The 24,288-nt window shown below is 39.0% G+C and overlaps 1 long non-coding RNA gene across 5 annotated transcripts in view; it reads right to left on the bottom strand.

Annotated features, from left to right (window-relative positions):
• Window positions 1-974: 974 nt before the first annotated feature.
• Window positions 975-24,288, bottom strand: part of LOC110385589 (uncharacterized) — a 90,159-nt gene continuing 66,845 nt past the window's right edge. For all 5 annotated transcript variants that reach the window (XR_009975518.1, XR_002430842.3, XR_005245746.2 and 2 more), the window contains 2 exons: window positions 2,792-3,622; window positions 975-1,186 (listed from right to left, as the gene is read on the bottom strand). This is a non-coding gene — a long non-coding RNA (uncharacterized LOC110385589). The remainder of the gene's footprint in view (window positions 1,187-2,791; window positions 3,623-24,288) is intronic.

The following is a 24,288-nucleotide window of genomic DNA, read 5'->3' as shown; positions in this document are numbered from 1 at the left end:
AAAAGGAAATTTTCTTATCAAACTTATACGTCAATTAATCAACTCGAGCGCTTTAATTACAAACTAAATGGTCTCAAAGGGCCGATCAGTAACTAAAGGACTAAACTGTGCGATCGTCTAGATTACGCCGTATTCGATTTCGAGCCTCTTAGAAAGCTCTTTGTCCGATTTGTAGGCTTCAACGCACTTTGGTTAGCACCTGGTACACACTATAACGAATTAGATGTTGCCAAGACAGTTACTACACAGTGGTCCAATGGTCAGAGGAATTCGGATACTCTATCTGATTTTATTGCATATTGCATTAGTGTAGGATAGCGAACGTGGTACATAAAATAAATAATTCCACGGTTGTACTTTTAATCTTTTTTTTTTCTCCAAAACATTCTTTACCAAAGTAATTAAAAATTAATTGACACCTTATTACACTCTGCTCTTTTTTTTTCCTACCTAAGCTGATGGTCTTGAGATACCACTTCAGCGTAACCTTAACTAGTAGGTGAGCTCAAGGGGCTCAAACCTGACGACGTTGCTAATACTAACCTTTGCAAGAGCAGTGCTTCGCAGAATTTACTACCGGATCGGAAACGCGACCCACTGAGAAGATCCAGCGAGAAACTCAGTGGGCTGTGTCTGTGGGTTAACTTACTCGCCGAGCCTTTCGTCGCAATAGACGGGTTCTACGAGAACGATGATCGGTGCTTGAGGTACCTAAAAGCACCGTTAGTGGATCGGGAAGATCCGAAGTGACGTGTTTTAGACAATATCGACTGTTTACCATTCGGTCTGATTTTGATCGAAATGTTGCTTGGGATCCAATTTGTTTTATGTCCAATACTAGCACAAAAATAATACCCAGATCTACCTACCCAAAATACAAATAAACGCAATATTTATCACCTTTACAACGTGTTGTTTGGAGCATTCAAAACATATTGTACAGGCGATGATGAAGTAAAAAATAAAAACAAATCAAAATAAAACTGCAAGTTTAATTGCATCGGTACAATGACTTAATTGGCATATCGACGCCGCACGTGACACTATATCGGGAAAAGGGGGGAAAGTGGATACAAAGAGGCGACAATTGGCAAAAAGTGGCAATTCCCGGCCACTCTGGGTTGCTTGTGTAGCTCTAATTAAAGTGTTTCTATCGCACCGGTCGTGGCGCAATCCAGGCTGCTATCTGTAATAATATCGATATTTATATTCTCTGTTTTTATCACTTTTGTTATTCAAATTCAATTAGGGCTTACCAAATTAAAATGCAAGTAAAAAAACCTTGAATCTTAAAAAGTTATCATTAGTTAAAAGATATCTAGAAGGTAGATTTCCGCCTATTTCTGCCGTGAAGCAGTAATGCGTTTCGGTTTGAAAGATGGGGCAGCCGTTGTAGCTATACTGAGACTTTAGAACTTATATCTCAAGGTGGTTGGCGCATTTACGTTGTAGATGTCTATGGGCTCCAGTAACTACTTAACATCAGGTGGGCTGTGAGCTCATCCACCCACCTAAGCAATAAAAAAAAGATTTATAGTTTTTTAAAACGAATTATGTGGGAGTTTAGGGAGAAAATCTCCAATAGCACTATCTAGGTAGATGAGAGATAAAAACAAAAATACATACTTCCATTTATTTATTACATAGATGGGTGGACAAGCTCACAGCCCACCTGGTGCTAAGTGAGAGTCGGGAGAGGTAGACGTCTACAACGTAAATGCCGCCACCCACCTTGAGCTATGACTTCTAAGGTCTCAGTATAGTTACATGCCTCACCCTTCAAACCGAAACGCATGTATCCATCCAGAGCTCTTTAAAAGGTTGGTAATTTACTTAACAACATTTTAAGATTTGTGTGAGATATGCACTCTTAAAGCTGTAAATTTGTAATGTCGAATATGTAAAAATTGTTCATTACAACATAATTATTATTCGTATTACAAAATGCTTTTTGAGCGATGAATACCTTTGAATTGTAAACATTCATTACAACCATGGAACTCTTCCTTGTAATGACCAGGTTCTATATTTTTTCACAAATGACATTTTTAAATCTACCCCACATTGCTTATAACTTTTAGAAGACAATAAAGATGGAAAAAGAAAATCCATAAGCTTTCACGGTTCACCAGATTGGCAGTACGTCTGATAGAAATAATAAGAAGCATTTTTATTGAAGTGATCATTAAGCGGAAAGTAAAAATGTTGGTCGTATCCCTCTGGCGACGAACGTTTCCGATAAAACCACGTATATGTATGGTTTTTAAGAAACGGGCGGCACTTAGAATGGCGCGGTTTTATGTAACATTCATAAAACATCCGCATTCATAACATAACATCTGCTTACATAGAATGTCTAAACAGAAAAAAAAACAAATCTAAAAAAAAGTTATGTTAAAAAAAAATCTCATTTTTTTTTGTTAGATCGTTGCACAAGCTTGCGGCCCAACTGATGTTAGTTAAGTGGCCACCGGAGCCCATAGACACCTAAAACGTAAATCTTGCCACCCAACCTGAGACAAGAGTTTTAAGGTCTCAGTTTTAACAGTACAACGGCTACCCCGCCCCTCATGCCGAAATGCATTACAGCTTCACAGCAGAAATAGGCAGAGTAGTGGTACACAAGGGTCACAACACGACCACCAGTAAAGTATCTGCAAAAACAGCATGTTTCGTAGTAAATGTATTATTATAAATGTGTTTTTGTTTTATTTTGTAGGCCCATCCAATGGTAAGTAGTCACTATAGCTCAACATTAGCAATGCCAGGACACAAAAAATCCGCTACTCACTAAAGTTGCTTTGCGACAAAAAGAGGCCTCTATTCAAAGTAGATTTAAGAGAATTGTTTCATGGTAAATAGGAATTATGTCTATTTTATTCTACATTTATATCTTCACGCAGCTTCAGTGTATGTACGGATCTGAAATAATAGTTGATTTTACAAATAAATATAGTGTAGCTGTACTAATACTAAATGTAATCAAAAGCAACTCTCATTAATATTGGGAATGCAAGAATAGCAAATAGAGAAATTACTCAACAATTCAAAACCTTGAAGACAAGAACTGAAGACATAGATATGCATGTATAAAAAAATATATTTTGCAAATAACTTCGAAACATTAAAAATAAAAATTGAAATAAGCGAAACAATACGATACATAATTATTGTTCTGCGACACGATCAAACTAAATAATCCATATACATAAAAATGAATTGCTGTTCGTTAGTCTCGCTAAAACTCGACAACGGCTGGACCGATTTGGCTTATTTTGGTCTTGAATTATTTGTAGAAGTTCAGAGAAGGTTTAAAAGGTAGATAAATATGAAAATACTCAGAATTAAATAAAAATAACAATTTTGTTTTTCCTAATTGATGTGTCCCTCGTCAGACGGATTCCTTTTGTTTGTTTTAAATTTATTTTATACAAAAGTTTAGGTCTTTTATTTATCGATTGAGGCACTACGAAGTCTGCCGGGCCAGCTAGTTCTGAAATATATATATAAAACTGAAGTATTATTTTTCTTAGCTTCGTTTCGGTTGAAACCGTCCTCCCAAGCGGTCTGTTATTAAAAGGCTTTTAATTCTTGATGTTCACGTTCGCTTCGATACATCGATCTGCAAAAAACATAAAATCGCTTTAGTATTTAACATCACGTATGTTGTAAATGGAGAATTTGGTGCAATGGAACATATTCCCTTTATGTGAAAATATTTGAGAATCTTTACGTTTGTGATTATTTTAATTGAAACTTGGTTATTTACTGAATAAGCTCTTCATCTCGTCTCATATATAGAAATTGAATATTTTTGAAGTATTGTTTTACAACGAAGGAAGGAACAGAAGTTAATTTTAATTGTAACAAATTTGTGTAATCCTAATTTTGTTCATGCATCTATGGCAAGTTTGTTACATATTATTACGTCAATTTCGAAACAATCCTAACAAGCCCCATACTAATACATTTCTAAGTCAGAGCGCATTATTTTCCTTTGATGGAGATACTGTAAGAAAATCTTTTGTGAGGCAATATAAAGCTTAGTGTTCGATGATAAACTAAAATATATTATAATATATATGTAGGAATAATTAGGTTTAACCATTGGCCACAACAACCTGACAGATGAAAGACAGACTTATTAAGACGAAATAAGAAAATACGTAAATTTTTGTGAGCTGACGATTGAATAAAATTTAAAGAAATCGCTAATTTCATTAATACACCGCGATCCCACATATAATTATTCGGTCACTGGAGTATTAGTCACCTTTGGACCTGAGGTCGAAGATTCAGTTTTGTCTCATTCTTCAATGCACGACTGTTTCTTGGCAAAAACTTGTAACGCGAATTTACAAACTTTTTTTTACCCAACAATATTGCTTCATCGTCGAATCTTGTAATGAAAATTTTACTTTTAGAACAATAACGAAAATCTACGTCATTAGTGTTTAGAATGTTTAGATAATTATTTTTATTTTATTTTTAACTTCGTACAGGTTGGTACACTGTATCTAGTCTGGCGGTAGGACCTCTTGGGAGTCCGCCCGGGCAGGTACCACCACCCCGCCTATTTCCGCCGTGAAGCAGTAATGCGTTTCGGTTCGAAGGGTGGGGTAGCCGTTGTAACTATACTGAGACTTTAGAACTTATATCTCGAGGTGGGTGGCGCACTTACGTTGTTGATGTCTATGGGCTCCAGTAACCACTTAACACCAGGTGGGCTGTGAGCTCGTCCACCCATTTAAGCAATAAAAAAAAAATGTGTGTTTGTTGGTAGCCATCTTTGTATTCTATTCTAATGCTTAAGACATTATCTACCAGTTGATATATTATAACATGACAATAACATATTATAACATAGTATCTCTTATCAACACTAATGATGGAATATGGTCCTCACTGTTGACACTCCGACTCCTGATGTGCGTTGACAATGCTATGCCATAAATATTCCCTGAAATTCCAGTATTAATTGTATGAAACTTGAATAGTATCAGTATTACGCGAATAGATACATAGATCACGAAAATAAAACACCCTACTAATATAATAAATGTGAAAGTTTGTAAGAATGTATGGATGTATGTTTGTTACTGTTTCACGCAAAAACTACTGAATTTTGATTTTGATTTTGATGAAACTCTACAATAATGTAGCTTACACATCAGAATAACATATAAGCAATACTTTATAAAGAAATATAAACAGATACAAAGAAGTACAAACATAATTTTTATATCTTTTACAAACCATTTTTCACAACCTACGTCGTCATATAATCAGCTCAATTTCTGGTACCTCTAACTTATTATAACTTATATAAACTAAACATTATAAATCAATCATGACCAACCCTGACACTCAAATTATGTTCAGTCACCACTAAAGAACAGGAGGGCTATCAAATTGACTATTTAATTTTAAATCTTAAAAATAAATTGCCGATATACGTTTTCGTGCGTGGTTGTGTATATAGCCTTATGTCGCATTCAATGCACTACAGTTCAGCTCATTAAAGTCTTTCCTGCATCATTTCCTCGAGAGATGGTGTTCTCAGTATGAAAACTAGCAACGACATCATCTATTGCACGAGTCCTTATTATGATACTCTTTATACGTTTTATGTCGGGTTCGCCCATATTTTACATCGAGCGAGTTTAGATCGATTTCCATGTAACAAAAAAACTGTTTTAATGTGATGTATTAAATGCTTAGTAATGGGTACGTTTGTATGTATATGCCAATGAAAGGAAAACGCCATTAAATCTTTACTTCCTTGCAATTATTGAAATTCGGTGCCGAGAAATCCAACCGGAGACATTCACTTCGTCGATTCGCGCGTTTTTAGACAACTACTCAGATGTAGGTCTTCTGCTATGCTATATTTTATAAGTTGGATTGGACATGATCATAAAAAATATATTGTCTCGTTCGTACATAAATTCAAAGCTTTACTACACTTTGTTACATTTTTTTTTCTACCTATGCTGATAGCCTTGAGAGGCTATTTCAGCTTCGCCCTAACGTTTCTAGGTGAGCTCACGGGGCTCAAACCGGAGAGTTGCTAACACTGACCCTAGCAAGAGCAGTGCTTCGCAGAATCTACCACCGGATCGGAAACGCGACCCACTGAGAAAATCCGGCGAGAAACTCAGTGGGCTGTGTCTATGGGTTAATTCGCTCGTCGAGCCCTTCGTCGCAAGCGACGGGTTCGACGAGGACGGTGACCGGGTTTGTATGTATCCGTGCTTTTTAGGCTGATGTAATGTGTGCTCAGTAGTTGCGGAGCTGCTCTCTCTCTCTCTCTCTCTGTCTCTTACTGTGCAAACCCGAACTTTGAAGACGGTCCTACTTAGCTCTTGCGTGCATTATTTGACTGAATTCGACGTTCTCCTAATAATATTTTATATTATAATATTCCCGTAATTCACACTTTTTATAGTATACGAACAGAAGCCGAGGTATGAACAGTTGAGTCGTTAATAGCAAACAGGTCGGGTATTTCTCAACGATTACTATTCATTAGTATATTCTTGCTTTTTTTTAACCTATCCACTGCTAGTTACCGCGAGGTCTTGGAAGGCTATGCTCGACTTCTGCGAGTGCACCATCTCGCAGAAGGAGGCGGCGGGGCGAGTGAGGCAAAGCTCTCCTCACTACGCAGAAACCCGCCGCCGCCGAGCAGGGGGTCGGGACCGGGGTCCCGTCCGTCACCCGGCCCCCTAAGGGCTTCGAGCTCCACCCGCTTTGTGCGGGGAGCAACCTAGGCGTGGGGCGGCGTGGTAGGTCGCGTTCCCCCGACCGCTCCGGGGGAAGGTGTAGCGCGGCGCTATCAATCGGGCTCTTGGCCCGTCGACCGAGGGAACCGGCGGTCGTGTTGCTGGCGGCCGCCGGTCCGGCGTCTGGGGGACGGCGGGATGGATGTAATGTGCACTGCGTAAACCCTGTCCCGCCGTCTCAATAGCTCCGACTGGGTTCCCACCCGGTCCGGGGTAGGGCGCCGGCTGTGAGCGGCAGGAGTTTTTAGTGAGGTTCGACTCCCACATACCCCACCTGCTGTGCGGGTGGGGATCCGGCGATTTTCTCCTGTGGAAAAAAAAAAAAAAAAAAAAAAGTTACCGCGAGGTATTATACTAGCTTTTTTTTATTGTTACTGGAGCCCATAGACATCTATAATGTAAATGCGCCACCCACCTTGAGATATAAATTCTAAGACCTCAGTATAGCTACAACGGTTGCCCTACCCTTCAAACCGAAACGCATTACTGCATCACGGCAGAAATAGGCAGGGTGATAGTACCTACCCGCGCCTACTCACAAGAGGTCCTACCGCCAGTAACCGAACGTTCACCGAACGTGTAGCGAGCTCACGGGGCTCACTGGGAGACTTTGTTAGCGTCTATCCTAAAAAGAGCATTGCTTGGCTGTTATATATTACAACATCAGTTTCAAGATTTATTTTATTTTATTCTAAATTTTATCTATAATTTAACCATCATATCGTAGACTATCTTATACTCATTTATTTATAATAAAAAAGATGGGTGGTGTCGTGGGACACCGGATAGGAACGAAGTTCCTTATTATAAAAACATTAATTTAAAGTTATATTCGAGGTATGAAGAAAATAAAACTGGAGGTTTCGCAACAGCCCACGGTCATTCGGTAACGTGCGAACTTATTGTGGTACACTTCATTCATGGTTGTTTGCATAAGAGTTAGTGTATTGCGCAAACGAACGCTCTGAGATCGTGGTCAATGAATGATAAAAAATTATGTTATTGAAGTGAAAACTTCTTTAAAATCATTGTGATTTCAAACCGGATGCAACGGAAAAAACGACAGGTAAGAGACACAAATACAAAAATGTGTAGGATGAAGCCAGCAAAGAATGAGACAGAAATATACATACTATTTAATACAGCGCCATCTGTGAGATTTTTTAATACTAACGTGTGTGTGAAAGCTCTTGTAGTGAATTTTAATTTAGGACTATACGTGAAATTAAAATATCAATTCACAGGGCGCTACCTTACAATTATTTAATAATGACAAAATTTTACATATACTTAAGACGTTTAGGATAATTGTATTTTAATTTTGGAAGGTTTCACTTCTACCACGTGTGAATTGCACACATGTATTTTTTTTTTTGTACGTTATTACAAAGTTAAGTCGTACACTGTGTGCATTACTAATTTGTACGTTATTACAAAGTTAAGTCGTACACTGCGTGCATTACTAATAAAAATCTTACGTTACGGACGCTTTTCCCGGTTAGGGTATCCCTCCGCATCGTTCCATAAGGAACTTCGTTCCAAAAAGTATTTTTTGAAGTGAAAACTTCTTTAGAATCCTTTTAATTTAGGATTATACGTGAAATTAAAATATCAATTCACAGAGGGCGCTACCTTACAATTATTTACTAATGACAAAATTTTACATATACTTAAGACGTTTAGGATAACTGTATTTTATTTTTGGAAGGTTTCACTTTTTCCACGTGTGAATTGCACCCGTAATTTTTTTTTTTAAATTGGACGTATTATTATTTTTATCCTAGTTTAATATAACTAAGTGTACCTAAAAATATTTTTTCTTTATACAAAAAAAAATCGAATGTATGGTTTTAAAGGCAACCTCATAGTTTTCAAAACTTACAAATTACTATAGAGCACACGTGTTGAACTTTAATCTGTTATCAAAAGAACAAAACCGCACGTCGCGGTGCGTTCGTCTGCGGGCCCCGCTCGCTATGACACTTTGTGACGACTCAGTTTTTAATTAGCGCATTTTTCTTTGTGGTGGGCCGGTGTAAATTAGCCTGTGATGTCGAGTGAGCTTAGGGCTGTCAGATATTTATAAACAACAATAAATAAGAAAAGTAATAAAAAAACGCCCTAAAAAAATGTTTCAATATAAAATAATATGCATTAAAAATTAAATTGCGTATTCTTTTATAACTTAATATTACGGTAATACATATAATGTACAATTATTGTAATTTTTCTAATAAAAAAAGAATATTCAAAATCGGTTCACCCAGTCGAAAGTTTTGAGGTGCAAAAATAAATAATACAATCGAATTGAGAATCTACTCCTTTTTTGAAGTCGGTTAAAAAACTGCTTTAAATCCGTATATTTCTATATATGTGATACATACTCGTTTAATATACAATAATATCAAAATTAAAGTTACACTTACATTGTAGTGTCTACGAACTTATGTAAAGCTACATATATGATCAATAAAAATAACATGATAGTGAAAAAGCCGTCCTCATAATTGACAAGTCCTCATTGCAGGCAGAATAATTCACTATTTTAATACTGTAGTGTACCTATGTTATTGATTAAATCTCATAATGAACATTTTACTAAGAAACGGTATTTGACATCACGGTAAAAGCTGTAGTTTGTATGACTTGGATTGACTTGTAGTTTGCACGTTGACATGTTTGCAAGTACGTGTAGATTTAAAGCCAATCTAATCTGCTAGGTACTAGGTGATTGTGTTACCAAAATGTTTTTTTTTTTATTGCTTATATGGGTGGTCGAGCTCACAGTCCATCTGGTGTTAAGTGGTTATTGGAGCCCATAGACATCTACAACGTAAATGCGCCACCCACCATGAGATATAAGTTCTAAGGCTTCAAGTATAGTTACAACGGCTGCCCCACCCTTCAAACCGAAACGCATTACTGCTTCACGGCAGAAATAGGCAGGGTGGTGGTACCTACCCGCACGGACTCACAAGAGGTCCTACCACCAGTAGGTTGAAATTATGATAGCCAGGCAGTTATTAGCGATTATGTTGAAGAAACAACAACAGTGCAACAGTACTAAGGATTCCATTATTCAACCCATTGCCCAGAGCAGACTGTCGTAAAACTTGTCAGAAAATGAACTTTTATAGCCTGTAGTTTGCCCGTGTATTGAGATTGGCTACATGACCACATATCATTTTTGGTGGTTATCATCACTGGTAGTAGGACCTCTTGTGAGTCCGCGCGGGTAGGTAACACCACCACCCTGCCTATTTCTGCCGTGAAGCAGTAATGCGTTTCGGTTTTTTTTTTAGTGCTTAGATGCTTTTTTAGTGCATTTAAGCAATAAAAAAAATGTAATAATATAAAAAACACGCTTTATATAAAATTCGACTAAAAAACAGAAAATAAATTTTAATAATTTAAATTGAAAATAGTGGAAAGTATATTTTATTGTAAAAAAAGCGTGGGGTGCTTGGTATTATTAATTATAAATATTTTTCTGACAGATATGAGTAGAAGAATTATTAAAAAGCACCCCACGCTTTTTTTTAAATAAAACATATTTTACACTATTTTCAATTTAAATTTATTAAAATTTACTTTCTATTTTTTAGTTGAGTTTTATATTATATAAAGCGTGTTTTTTTTTTAAACTGTTATTTATTTTTCATTTTTTAGTTAAATATTCTATAAAAGCGTATTTTAAAACTATTAAATACTTTAACATCAATTCCTGCCTTATCGACTATAGATAAAAATTATATAAATTGGCAAAAATCTTATTTTGCAAATTGAATAATGGAATAAACTTATCAAATTAGTGTATTGTCATCGGTTCTCGATAAATCTAAAAAGTTTGAATGAAATCTGGCCGTTTAAAGTGGGTCAAAATCGCGTCTAAAGAAGTCAGTTACAAACATACAAACATACATACAAGTGAAGCTAATATAAAGCGTGTAAAAATCATTAAGTAAACTGTAAATTCCTTCGAGGTTGTGAGCCGCACTGACCTAGTACCGAAAATAAGATGGTGCTATTATTTTTGTTGATATTTTTAGGACGTATTTCAGAAATAAGGAGCAACCCTAGATGCACTAGGGTAAGCAAAGCCGCGGTTCAAAAGCGCGCTCAGAGGGACTACAACGCACGGCATCATTGCCCTCATTTTTATAGACGCCGTTTTTTGTACGCGGGCATTAGCGGATTGGTAGCTTTTGATTTTTCGTTTCTTTATAACGTAATGGAACGTACCGTATGTAAAATCGAATACGGTTCGAGAGCCGTGTAAAAACTGAATTTGAAATTGGCACTGAAATAAAACTAAATTCTTAATATAATTTGCATAGCATGCAAACGTGTGCAGTTAAACAAATAATAATTGTTCGTACAGTTCATATTAAGTACAAAGAGAAGTATAAAAATCAAATTTAATTTTTTATTTACGACGATACATTGAAAACGATGACCAAAACTCCAATACAATGGAATGATGCTCGTACAAAAAGGTCCGCAAGCAGAAACACATTCCAATATGAAGGACGGGGCAGCCGTTGTACTATAGAACTGAGACTTCGAACTCTTGTCTCAAGTTAGGTGGCGGCTTTCACGTTTTTGATGGCTATGGACTCCGGTAACCACTTAATACCAGATTGGCTGTGACCACAGTTGCTCGTTTAAGTAAAAAAAAAACTAGCTGAATCCAGAATAATTAGAATATTCTTACGAATTCTATGAGTCTGAATAAGACATCAGAAGGTTTATATCACGCAGTTAAATACTTGATTGGGCACGCACGTTGCGAAATTAAACCATAATTCACAACTATAAAGTTCGTACTTATTCTCAAACAAACAAACAAACACTACCCGAAGGCATTGTAGCACATTAGGATTTTAACTTTAGCAGTTTCGCTGAGATTAACAAATCCCAATCACGGAGAGATTCGCGTATTCATACCAATGTTTTCCGCCCACGAGCGAGACGGCCGTTCGCAGAATGCTTGCGTGCGAGCAGGACGTAACATTCCTAGGGCTGGTACATGGGTCTGACATAATGATATATTAATTTCTGTCTTAAGCGCCCATTGTTTTGGGAGGTATTTTACGATGTGACGTATGGTCATTACGTTTTCATAGTTTCATAAAGACGTGAAAGGCGTGTGCCGTCGTCGGCATCGCTTCGTGCGTTTAATGACCGAGGCATAAACACGGCCGTGATAAATTATGTTGTTATTGCGTACCAGTATTTCAGAGTATTCAGAGGAAGTCTGAAAGTAGCCCCGCGTAATCAACAAATTAAAGAGCGGGCGGTTAGCGTGGCTTTTTTTTATTGCTTAGATGGGTGGACGAGCTCACAGCCCACCTGGTGTTCAGTGGTTACTGGAGCCCATAGACATCCACAACGTAAATGCGCCACCCACCTTGAGATCTAAGCTCTAAGGGTCTCAAGTATAGTTAGAACGACTGCCCCACCCTTCAAACCGAAACGCATTACTGCTTCACGGCAGAAATAGGCAAGGCGTGGTATGTATATGTGATGCGTAGAGAGAAGATGCATGTGACTAGGAGATGTATGAAAATGGTAGTGCAAGGTAGAGGGGGAAGAGGTCGACCAAAGAAGACATAGATGGAGTGTGTGAATGACGATATGAGAGAGAGAGGAGTGAGTGTTGAGATGACGGCTGATAGAAGAGAATGGAACAGAAAAATTAGCTGTGCCGACCCCACCTAGTGGGATAAGGTGGAGAAAAAGAAGATTGCGTACCAGTATTTAAGTCTTATATATTCGTATCCAATTCCAGGATACGAACTTGAAAGAAAAAATTGCGCGCGTGCCACCTGGTGCGCGTGAAAGAAGTGAAACTTCTTTTGTGGTGTGTATGTAGTATTGTGGTTTTCTTAATTTTTCATCCTTGAATCAAATTTCTCTTGTATCAGAGAATGCTGTGTATGAGCGAAACAACGTAGCTCGCTTTTTCCTTTCCATCTTACCACGGTCGAGTGGTTCGCGAGACGCTCTGTCTATTTTCTCACTCTCGCTCTTCCTAAATTGTATCTTTTCTCTCTGCTGTAACGAATCTGTCGCGAGTAAAATTTTACTCCCAAAGCGCCTCACTTCAAAAACTTAAATTTACGGTGGACTGTTTAATTTTTCTACGATCTCCTGACTATTGGGTGACGGTACACTGCGTGGGCTGGTACTATCGGTTCTCTCTGTTGTGATATAATCGCCGAAGTCGTCATGGCCTAAAGGATAAGACGTCCGGTGCACTCGTATCAAGCGATGCAACTGTGCCAATGTTCGAATCCAGCAGGGAGATATCATTTTTTTTTTTACTCGACGAATGTTCTCAATTGCCTCGAATAACATTGTGTAATGAAAATCAAACTGTGGCAGTAGCCATCATTGAACACATCAAGATATTTGACAGATGACTGAATCTCGTGTATGCTTGCATATATACAAATTCTAAACAACAAAACTTAGACCGTCGGTCTACCGAGCAATATCACCCGCTCGGCGAAAGATCTTCCCGGTGGAAGAAAATAATTGATCAAGATATTATAATCACAACCGTTGATGAACACGATACACGCCTATAATAATATTATAACTATATATCAATTACTCATTAAAATCTTTGAAATTGATATCATTGTCAAATAATCATTTCATTAATAGCACGTTAGTCATTATAATGAAATAACAGGTACATATATTCATAAATTTGTATACTCATATCAATACTAGTTTTTCACCCACGTTTTGGTTTGACTCTTGGAGTCAGTGCTAAAATATGTCCATAAGTACATATAGGTACCTATGTACATATTTTAGCATATATATTATATATGTACATTAATTCGCACGGACATACATTCACCTAGTATACATATACATGTATGTATATAGCTTTTCTTCAATATACAGTTACATCGGATTAAAACTATTCTATCATATTCACTAATTGATGCTACTCTGCCTAGGAAACAACTTTATGAAATAACCATAAAAATTTCAGCTCAAAAATGAGTCAACTAAGGGATTCATAATGTCATAAAATAAAGTTATCAGTTTTTGTGCCGAGCATGCCGCATCTACGCGAGATAATAAAAACAATAGACAAAATTTAAAAAAAAAAGTCTACACCGTCAAATAATATAATAATTTATAATCGAATAGAACAATTACGCATAATTGACATAAAACCCAGACCCCTCCCCCGGTAATCCTCCAAGAGAAGGCAGCTTGGGATCGAGTTTCCCTGGCCCTTAAGGCCAAAAATATCAACTTCACGAATGCCCGTAACCTCGCGAACGGCATTCAAATTAAGGTTCGAACACCCGACGACCATAGGGCCCTCTCTTCTTACCTCCGTAAGGAGCGTATAAGTTTCCACACGTATACGCTCCAGGAGGAGCGCGAACTCCGTGTCGTCATACGTGGCATCCCTAAAGAGTTGGATGCCGAGCTAGTCAAGGCCGACCTTCTCGAACAAGGCCTACCGGTTAACTCCGTACACCGCATGCACACCGGTCGCGGTAGGGAGCCATATAATATGGTTCTAGTCGCTCTCCAGCCTACCCCCGAGGGTAAGAAAATCTTTAACACACAGACCGTCTGTAGGCTCTCTGGTATCGCTGTCGAAGCCCCCCATAAAAAAGGCACTCCTAGCCAGTGCCATAACTGTCAATTGTACGGGCACTCTTCCCGTAACTGTCACGCGCGCCCCCGATGTGTTAAGTGTTTGGGCGATCACGCCACGGCCCTCTGCGCTCGCGACCAAAAAACCGCGACGGAACCGCCTAGCTGCGTCCTGTGTCGAACACAGGGTCACCCCGCGAATTACCGTGGTTGCCCCCGAGCCCCTAAAATAAATCGCCGCGTCGCCCGCCAAAACCGCCTCCGAGCTTCCGGCCCAGACATCAAAGCCTCGACACCCTCTGCGTCGCAGGCTAAGCCAGCGTTCGTTCCGGCGGCGGTGCCCAGTGTCTCGGCCTGGGCAAAACCGCTGCCGTACACGAACACGGCTACAACTCCCTCCTCCGCGATTCGTCCCGCCCCCGCGACTCGTCCCTCTCCCGCGACTTGCCCTCCGACCGCGTCCGACAATCTCGCTTTAGCGATCGACTTCTTTCAGTCGATCAACTTTGAGCGCGTTAACGCTTTGGGCGACGCCATTCGCGCTGCCTCCACTGCACAACACTTTATCGCCGTTGTGCAGGAATACGCCGACGTATACGCGTCATTAAATACGTACGTCCTCCCCTCACTCCGCCGGTAATCAATGGCGTATATAAGTAGAATAAAGCCCCTATCCGTAACGATAGGATTTTTTAACGCTTACGGTCTCGCAAATCAACGTGATCAGGTTTCTGACTTTTTGCGTGACCACCAAATTGATATCTTTTTAGTGCAGGAGACCCTACTTAAGCCCGCGCGCCGTGACCCTAAAATCGCGAACTATAACATGGTCAGGAACGACAGGCTCTCTGCCCGTGGTGGTGGTACCGTCATTTACTATAGAAGAGCCCTGCATTGCGTCCCGCTCGATCCTCCCGCGCTCGCTAATATCGAAGCATCAGTGTGCCGAATCTCACTGACGGGACACGCGCCGATCGTTATCGCGTCCGTTTATCTTCCACCGGATAAGATCGTTCTAAGCAGTGATATCGAGGCGCTGCTCGGTATGGGGAGCTCTGTCATTCTGGCGGGCGACCTAAATTGTAAACACATCAGGTGGAACTCACACACCACAACCCCGAATGGCAGGCGGCTTGACGCGTTAGTCGATGATCTCGCCTTCGATATCGTCGCTCCGCTAACCCCGACTCACTACCCGCTAAATATCGCGCATCGCCCGGATATACTCGACATAGCGTTATTAAAAAACGTAACTCTGCGCTTACACTCGATCGAAGTAGTTTCAGAGTTAGATTCAGACCACCGTCCCGTCGTTATGAAGCTCGGTCGCGCTCCCGATTCCGTTCCCGTCACGAGGACTGTGGTGGATTGGCACACGCTGGGCATCAGCCTGGCTGAATCTGATCCACCATTGCTTCCGTTTAGTCCGGACTCTATCCCGTCTCCTCAGGATACCGCTGAAGCCATAGACATCGTAACGTCACACATCACCTCGACATTAGATAGGTCATCGAAGCAAGTTGTAGCGGAGGACTTCCTTCACCGCTTCAAATTGCCCGACGATATTAGGGAACTCCTTAGAGCTAAGAACGCCTCGATCCGTGCGTACGATAGGTATCCTACCGCGGAAAATCGTATTCGAATGCGTGCCCTACAACGCGACGTAAAGTCTCGCATCACCGAAGTCCGAGATGCCAGATGGTCTGATTTCTTAGAAGGACTCGCGCCCTCTCAAAGGTCTTACTACCGCTTAGCTCGTACTCTCAAATCGGATACGGTAGTAACTATGCCCCCCCTCGTAGGCCCCTCAGGCCGACTCGCGGCGTTCGATGATGACGAAAAAGCAGAGCTGCTGGCCGATACATTGCAAACCCAGTGCACGCCCAGCACTCAATCCGTGGACCCTGTTCATGTAGAATTAGTAGACAGTGAGGTAGAACGCAGAGCCTCCTTGCCACCCTCTGATGCGTTACCACCCGTCACCCCGATGGAAGTTAAAGACTTGATCAAAGACCTACGTCCTCGCAAGGCTCCCGGTTCCGACGGTATATCCAACCGCGTTATTAAACTTCTACCCGTCCAACTCATCGTGATGTTGGCATCTATTTTCAATGCCGCTATGGCGAACTGTATCTTTCCCGCGGTGTGGAAAGAAGCGGACGTTATCGGCATACATAAACCCGGTAAACCAAAAAATCATCCGACGAGCTACCGCCCGATTAGCCTCCTCATGTCTCTAGGCAAACTGTATGAGCGTCTGCTCTACAAACGCCTCAGAGACTTCGTCTCATCCAAGGGCATTCTTATCGATGAACAATTCGGATTCCGTACAAATCACTCATGCGTTCAACAGGTGCACCGCCTCACGGAGCACATTCTTGTGGGGCTTAATCGACCAAAACCGTTATACACGGGAGCTCTCTTCTTCGACGTCGCAAAAGCGTTCGACAAAGTCTGGCACAATGGTTTGATTTTCAAACTATTCAACATGGGCGTGCCAGATAGTCTCGTGCTCATCATACGGGACTTCTTGTCGAACCGCTCTTTTCGATATCGAGTCGAGGGAACCCGCTCCTCCCCACGACCTCTCACAGCTGGAGTCCCGCAAGGCTCTGTCCTCTCACCCCTCCTATTTAGCTTATTCGTCAACGATATTCCCCGGTCGCCGCCGACCCATTTAGCTTTATTCGCCGACGACACGACTGTTTACTATTCTAGTAGAAATAAGTCCCTAATCGCGAAGAAGCTTCAGAGCGCAGCCCTAGCCCTAGGACAGTGGTTCCGAAAATGGCGCATAGACATCAACCCAGCGAAAAGTACTGCGGTGCTATTTCAGAGGGGAAGCTCCACACGGATTTCCTCCCGGATTAGGAGGAGGAATCTCACACCCCCGATTACTCTCTTTAGACAACCCATACCCTGGGCCAGGAAGGTCAAGTACCTGGGCGTTACCCTGGATGCATCGATGACATTCCGCCCGCATATAAAATCAGTCCGTGACCGTGCCGCGTTTATTCTCGGTAGACTCTACCCCATGATCTGTAAGCGGAGTAAAATGTCCCTTCGGAACAAGGTGACACTTTACAAAACTTGCATAAGGCCCGTCATGACTTACGCGAGTATGGTGTTCGCTCACGCGGCCCGCACACACATAGACACCCTCCAATCCCTACAATCCCGCTTTTGCAGGTTAGCTGTCGGGGCTCCGTGGTTCGTGAGGAACGTTGACCTACACGACGACCTGGGCCTCGAATCAATTCGGAAATACATGAAGTCAGCGTCGGAACGATACTTCGATAAGGCTATGCGTCATGATAATCGCCTTATCGTTGCCGCCGCTGACTACTCCCCGAATCCTGATCATGCAGGAGCCAGTCACCGTCGACGCCCTAGACACGTCCTTACGGATCCATCAGATCCAATAACCTTTGCATTAGATGCCTTCAGCTCTAATACTAGGGGCAGGCTTAGGGACCCCGGTAACCGTACTCGTCGAACTCGACAAAGAGGTCGACGTGCAACCTAACCCATGCATCAGCCCGCTGAGTTTCTCGCCGGATCTTCTCAGCGGGTCGCGATTCCGATCCGGTAGTAGATTCATTCGCGAAACAATTGCTCTTGAGTTGTTAGGTCTCCTTCGGAGGCGCTCGGGCAGTTGTTAGCAAATCCCACCCCTCTTGGCTGAGCCTTTGCTCGCCCACCTGTCCTGGTGAAACTGGAAAGGCCTTCGGGCCACCAGTAAACTTTCAATCATAAAAAAAAAAAAAAAAAAAAAAAAATAATTGACATTTAAAAAAAGAACACAATAGTGATTAAATATTAAATTTAAAAATATAACTTAAAAATAACGTTGTTTCAAATTCAAACTCTTAGATTGATTATTGTGTACTTAGGGTTTGTGTACTTTAAGTTCATACCGAACGGTACCCTGAACTTAGTATAAACAATCACATTTATCTGGAAATCTAGCAGAAATCTCATTTGCGATGTTTTTACCATCCCACTAGCTACCAAGAGCTGTATCCCCATAATGCGATCATCGTTATGACTTTTATGACTTTATTGATCTTCAGCTGAAACTAGCCTATATAGTTAATAGGTTTCTTACTCTTTTAACCGTCTAAGTTTCTTGCTGGATATTCTCAGTGGGTTGCGATTCCGATCCGTAGGTAGATTCTGCAAAGCATGGCTATATCAGCGTAGCGAGCTCACGGGGCTCAAACCTGACAACGTTGCTATCACTAAGCCTAGCAAGACCACTGAGAAGATCCGGCGAGAAACTCAGTGGGCTGTGTCTGTGGGTTAATCCACTCGCCGAGCCCTTCGTCGCAAGCGATGGCTTCAATGAGATCGATGACCAGGATTAGTCTCAACTGCATAGTGTAACGGCTGTTCCAACCCATCAACTCGGAAGGTATGAACGCATCGCGGCAGAAATATACATTGTTTTGGTACCCAGTCGCCGTATCATCATAAAAACCGTGTGCAATTTGAATGTAATATTTTAGTCTACGTAGCAAGATCATTGTCTAAGTTAATGCATGGTAGTGATCGCTTTCAGGGATAAGATCGTACTTTTACGCAATCAATATTGTTTTGGTACCTATATATGCTTACCGCCGTATCACCATAAAAAAATCCATTAAAATAGTAGAAATTACCTTAAGCAATTTGAATGTAATATTTTAAGTACCTAGTCTAAGAAGCAAGATCATTGTCTAAATTATTGCATGGTAGTGATCGCTTTCAGGGATAAGATCGTACTTTTACGCAATCAATATTGTTTTGGTACCTATATATGCTTACCGCCGTATCACCATAAAAAAATCCATTAAAATAGTAGAAATTACCTTAAGCAATTTGAATGTAATATTTTAAGTACCTAGTCTAAGAAGCAAGATCATTGTCTAAATTATTGCATGGTAGTGATCGCTTTCAGGGATAAGATCGTACTTTTACGCAATCAATATTGTTTTGGTACCTATATAGGCTTACAGTACGATGTATCACCATAAAAAAATCCACTAAAATAGTAGAAATTACCTTACGCAATTTGAATGTAATATTTTAAGTACCTACCTTGTCTAAGAAGCAAGATCATTGTCTAAATTTATGTTATCTATAGTTCTTTATTTATCATTTTTTAACCTTATTTAGATCGAGTTCGATTGCTTGACAGACACAATAAATGTTTTCAGTCTCTTTTTGGCTCTTCTTCTTCTTCTCTTCTTCCAGTGCCTCTTCAATCCTGAAGGTTGGCCGTTAGCTTTCTATATTCATTTTTATCAGCAGCCAGCCGGAACAGCTGTTCGACGGAGGCAATACCGGTCCAGTCCCGGATATTCCGGAGCCATGACTTCTTTCTTCGTCCAGCACGTCTCTTTCCTCTCTTTTCGGCTCACATTTTTTTTTAACGAAAAACAATTTTAATTGGTTAATTTATCAGGTTCAAATTTCATTTAAGCCGTACGTTGTGATAAAATTAATGTATGAAGGGTTCGAAGCTGGATAATAACCGTGAATAATTCGTTTGCGTAGCATATGGCGTGATGCAAGTCATCGAAACATGAGCTTATGTTCTAGAAGAACGTGTTTTACTTGATAAAACAAATAGATCAATTTTTAATAATATAATATATAATAAAAAATAAAAGATAATATAATATATAAAGCAATATATTGCTCATACCACACCGCATCATACCTGCTATATTTTTATCAGAATTTCAATACATTTAAATAAGACCGTCTGTTGTACAAATATATCTGCCTGTAAACTGATTTTTAATGCGAATTGTATTCTGCTGTGCATTAATGACAATACATTCTCCCCCTCAAAATCAATAAAAAAAAATGTTCTTACTAAAAGTTTCTTGCTCTTTATTTATTATATTCATAGTTCGATTATTTAGTTAATAAGCTACTAATTAAATCCATATTCCAAAACTAAATGTAATTTTAATTAAATTTTATTTTAATATAATTCTTTATTTACTACCTATAAAGTTATCTGCTAATTACATTTAACTATAGGTATTATTGTACAAACGCAACATAATTTGGTTTCATGCTTATAAAGGATAATCTTACAAAAACCGTAGGCTATAACTATTGATTAGCATTTACGCTCTGGTGTCAATTTAGTGTTAGCAGAAATATATTTTATTGTGTCTGAATTACTTTTTTTTTTAACCGCGGATACGGTATTTTCGTTGATTACAACTTTAATCAACGTTTAATTAAACAAAGCACAGCTCTAATTAACATGTGATAAATCAAAACGCAGATTATCCTCAAGCCGACCATCCAACGATACAAACTTTCCACAATAATTAAGTAAACAATACTGAAACAGGCTCACAAAGCGAAATATTTCACCGGAATATCCCACATTTCTTATCCCAACCCACTTAAAACATCCGAAGGGCAATGGGCCCTCCGAGTGTCATTCATCAACAACTCCAAACTTTATACTTATGTAGATACATACTTATTTGCACCCACACCCGACACTATAAAATTGGACCGAACGTAACTAAAAACAACAACTAACATGCAACCTTAATACTATGTTAATAAAGCTGTAAATTAAAATTTTCTTTCGTCGAAAACGGTCCTTTAAAAGGCATTAATTATCGCTCCCAGTTTAAGGGTAACCCCTTTAGGAAATTTTCGTCCCTGGCTGGTCACCCTTCGAGGTCCACGCGCGTGCCTTACAGTCATTAGAATGCGTTATATAAATAAGGTAGGTACGTAGACGGGTTCCCGTTTAAATTTGACAATGTTTGTTTTAGTTTGCGTCAAGCCTACAGTCAACAAAATCTTAAAAAGCATTCAAATCCTTCTTTAAGTGTCACTAAAGTAAGTTTTTACGACTCTGCTAGAAATCGGAATCGGCGTTAATAATGATGTTTTGAAAATAGTTACTCTGAACAATAATCTAGTATATTTCGCTTGGTAAATCAAAGTAAGACAGTTAAAGAAAAAATGATACTATAAAAAACAAAAAAATACGCTTTTATGGAAAATGCAACTTAAAAATAGAAAATAAATTATAATAAATTTGAATTAAAAATAGTGTAAGGAAAAAATGATTTTATTGTAAAAAAAGCGTGGGGTGCATGGTATCAGTAGTTATAAATATTTTATGAACAGATATGAGTAGAAGGGTTATTTTGATAATACATATCCTGAATTCACCCCACGCTTTTTTACAATAAAATCATTTTTTCTTGCGCTATATTTAATTCAAATTTATTAAAATTTATTTTCTATGTTTTAGTTGAATTTTATTTTTTTCTATTTCATTTTATATTATATTGTATTTATATTATATTATATGTTTTGTATTTTATATTATATAAAATATTGAATTGTCGGTTCTTAATAAGTATGCCAAATTTCAAGTTAATCCGACGTTTTGAAGGGGATCAAAATCATGTTCAAAGATTCCGTTACATACTAACATACATACATCTGAAGCTAATAAAAGCGTATTAAAAAAGAACCTCAAAATATGTATTTCTACATAATATATAAAAAATAGCAGCTTTGTGTCGTTCTATTAAAGTTACTTATTATCACCTGTCATTATTAACGGGCCAGTACATTCGCTCACACAAGGGCTTATGCAAAATTAGTTTTCCAATACAGCACGCCCCTCGCTAAGCCGTATTAGCTTATCTTTCCACTTGGCACGCTATAAATTGGTCAAAATCTCGTTGGCTCCTCGACTCAGCCATGTTCACGTAAGTGTTGGTGTAGCCATAAATTCGGTGAATCCGCGTGGACATTAACTGCACTGTATGTGCGATGTCAACACTTTTTACGACTTTTAAATTATTTTATAACGTGAAATATGGTGTTGTTAAAAATTTACGGACATTGGAGATGTTTTCTTCAACTACGACGTGTGTGGTATTAGAGATAAAGAAGTCATAATTCTAATGTTGTTACAAGACCTTTATAAACCTGGTAACAAGGCGTATCGTGAACCTAGTCTAGTTCACTATACACGTTATGCAGCGAAGCAAATAATCGTTCTGTTTTGAATGAAAAGAGAGCAGTTATACAATGCAAGTCAGATTATATTAACATATCAATCGCTTGGTAAGCAGCTGACTAAGTGTGGGCCGTAAACTTGTCTATTTATTTAGAGGAATAAAAATGTTCTACGTATCCAATTTGCCTCGTTATTCTTGAGACATACTTTGACTACGAATTTCTATAATGAAATTATTTAACGATAACTTTAATGCAAATTAACAAACAAAACTATGCTTATACAGCGCTACTTTAGTACAAAATATACACTGTAAATATAAACTACGTAGTAGGTAGTCAAATTATCCTGAGTATTCCTTTAATTATGTTTACCCTAATGCAAAGCTACCGAGCAATGGGTGCAGTATAGCGTACCACGTTCAGCGAGTAGAAAGATAACATCAGTGTATTCAAATTAACAATACGTTTCATTATTGTCACTTTAGAAAACAGTTTTGGCTTATGTACTTGACTGTACATGACCTGTCAGAAGTCGATTGGTTAAATTTGAAGAGGAATAATGATCATCCGAATTTAAAAATAGATCAGAGTTTACAATTCGTAACACATGAACGTTTAGTTCAATCATTACACACATAACAGTTAATTAATATGAAAGATTCTCTTTGAAGTAACTGATGAAAAATATTCCAAATTATGTGCTTAATGATAGTAACGTTTTTGGTATTATAACTAGTCTAAAGAATTAAGTGCTCAAATAGAACGGAAGATGTTGATTATAAGTCTTTATAAATCATATTTAATAAGTCTCAAAACACTTTAATATTATCGACGCTAAAACAATAAAGATTAACAATTCTTAACATTCGTAACACACTCTTAAAGCACAATACATTATCAAAAAGCAAACTAGACTGAGATAAGGGCCCCCATATAAAGTAATCTTTGCTACCCTAGAGCGGAGTTCGGAACAAAGTTGGAATAACTTTGGAAGACCAAGGGCTGTTTAGAAAGGACCCCAACTTGTGCCCCGTCGCTGAAATATTAATGTAGTTTCGTAGAATCGTATATGAGAGGTGTGGTGTGAGGTACAGTTTCTTGATATTTGCTTAATGGTTTCTTGGGGTCAGATTTTGATATGAAACGCTCCTGTGTGTTTAGGTATGTAGATATCCGAACTTTTGAATTTCGATTCAAACGAAGAATGTTGTATTAGACATACATGGTCCCCACATTGGTATGGTAATTTACTGTAATATTTCCGCGTTTACCAGTTTCGGTATAATCGGCTAACGCGGTAGTGCATTATTGAATCTCCTAAAGCTTTTCATCTTTTTAATTAGTATTGAAAAGTAAAAGAGAAATGTTCTAAAAGTCGGTATGGTATTCATATTTTTTGCTGTTAAGAGTCTTTTACAAAGTCTAAGTTAAGAAACTAATTGCGTTAAGCTGGAACAGATGCATTATAATGCATTAAATGGGCCAGATGCTGGAGAAGGACTACAGAGGCCAAATTTCAACACGATGGTGTAAAAATTGTAGAGAGACAACAGGAGAAACTCTACAACAATCAACTCTACGACAACTGGTGTGGGACAGAATTAATTGGAGACAAATCGTCTAGGAGTGTTTTTGAAGAGACCTACATTCGGTATAGAGTGGACACGGGTTCAAGAAGGAATCGATTATGGTCACGATCCTTATTAGTCATGGAACGACAAAGAAGAAGCATCGGCATCTTCAAAATGTAGGTCCTTTTAATAAAAGGATAATTAATACAAATATATATTGCGCTCATCACCATTGCTCTTAGGTGCTTACTGAAATCCATAGTTAGGTAATGCCGTCATCCACATCAAGACAT

This window comes from Bombyx mori, chromosome 18, assembly GCF_030269925.1.
Source record: "Bombyx mori chromosome 18, ASM3026992v2".
NCBI classification, from domain to species: domain Eukaryota; kingdom Metazoa; phylum Arthropoda; class Insecta; order Lepidoptera; family Bombycidae; genus Bombyx; species Bombyx mori.
Note: the sequence above shows the minus strand (reverse complement) of the source record. Positions and strands in the feature narration are given on the sequence as shown.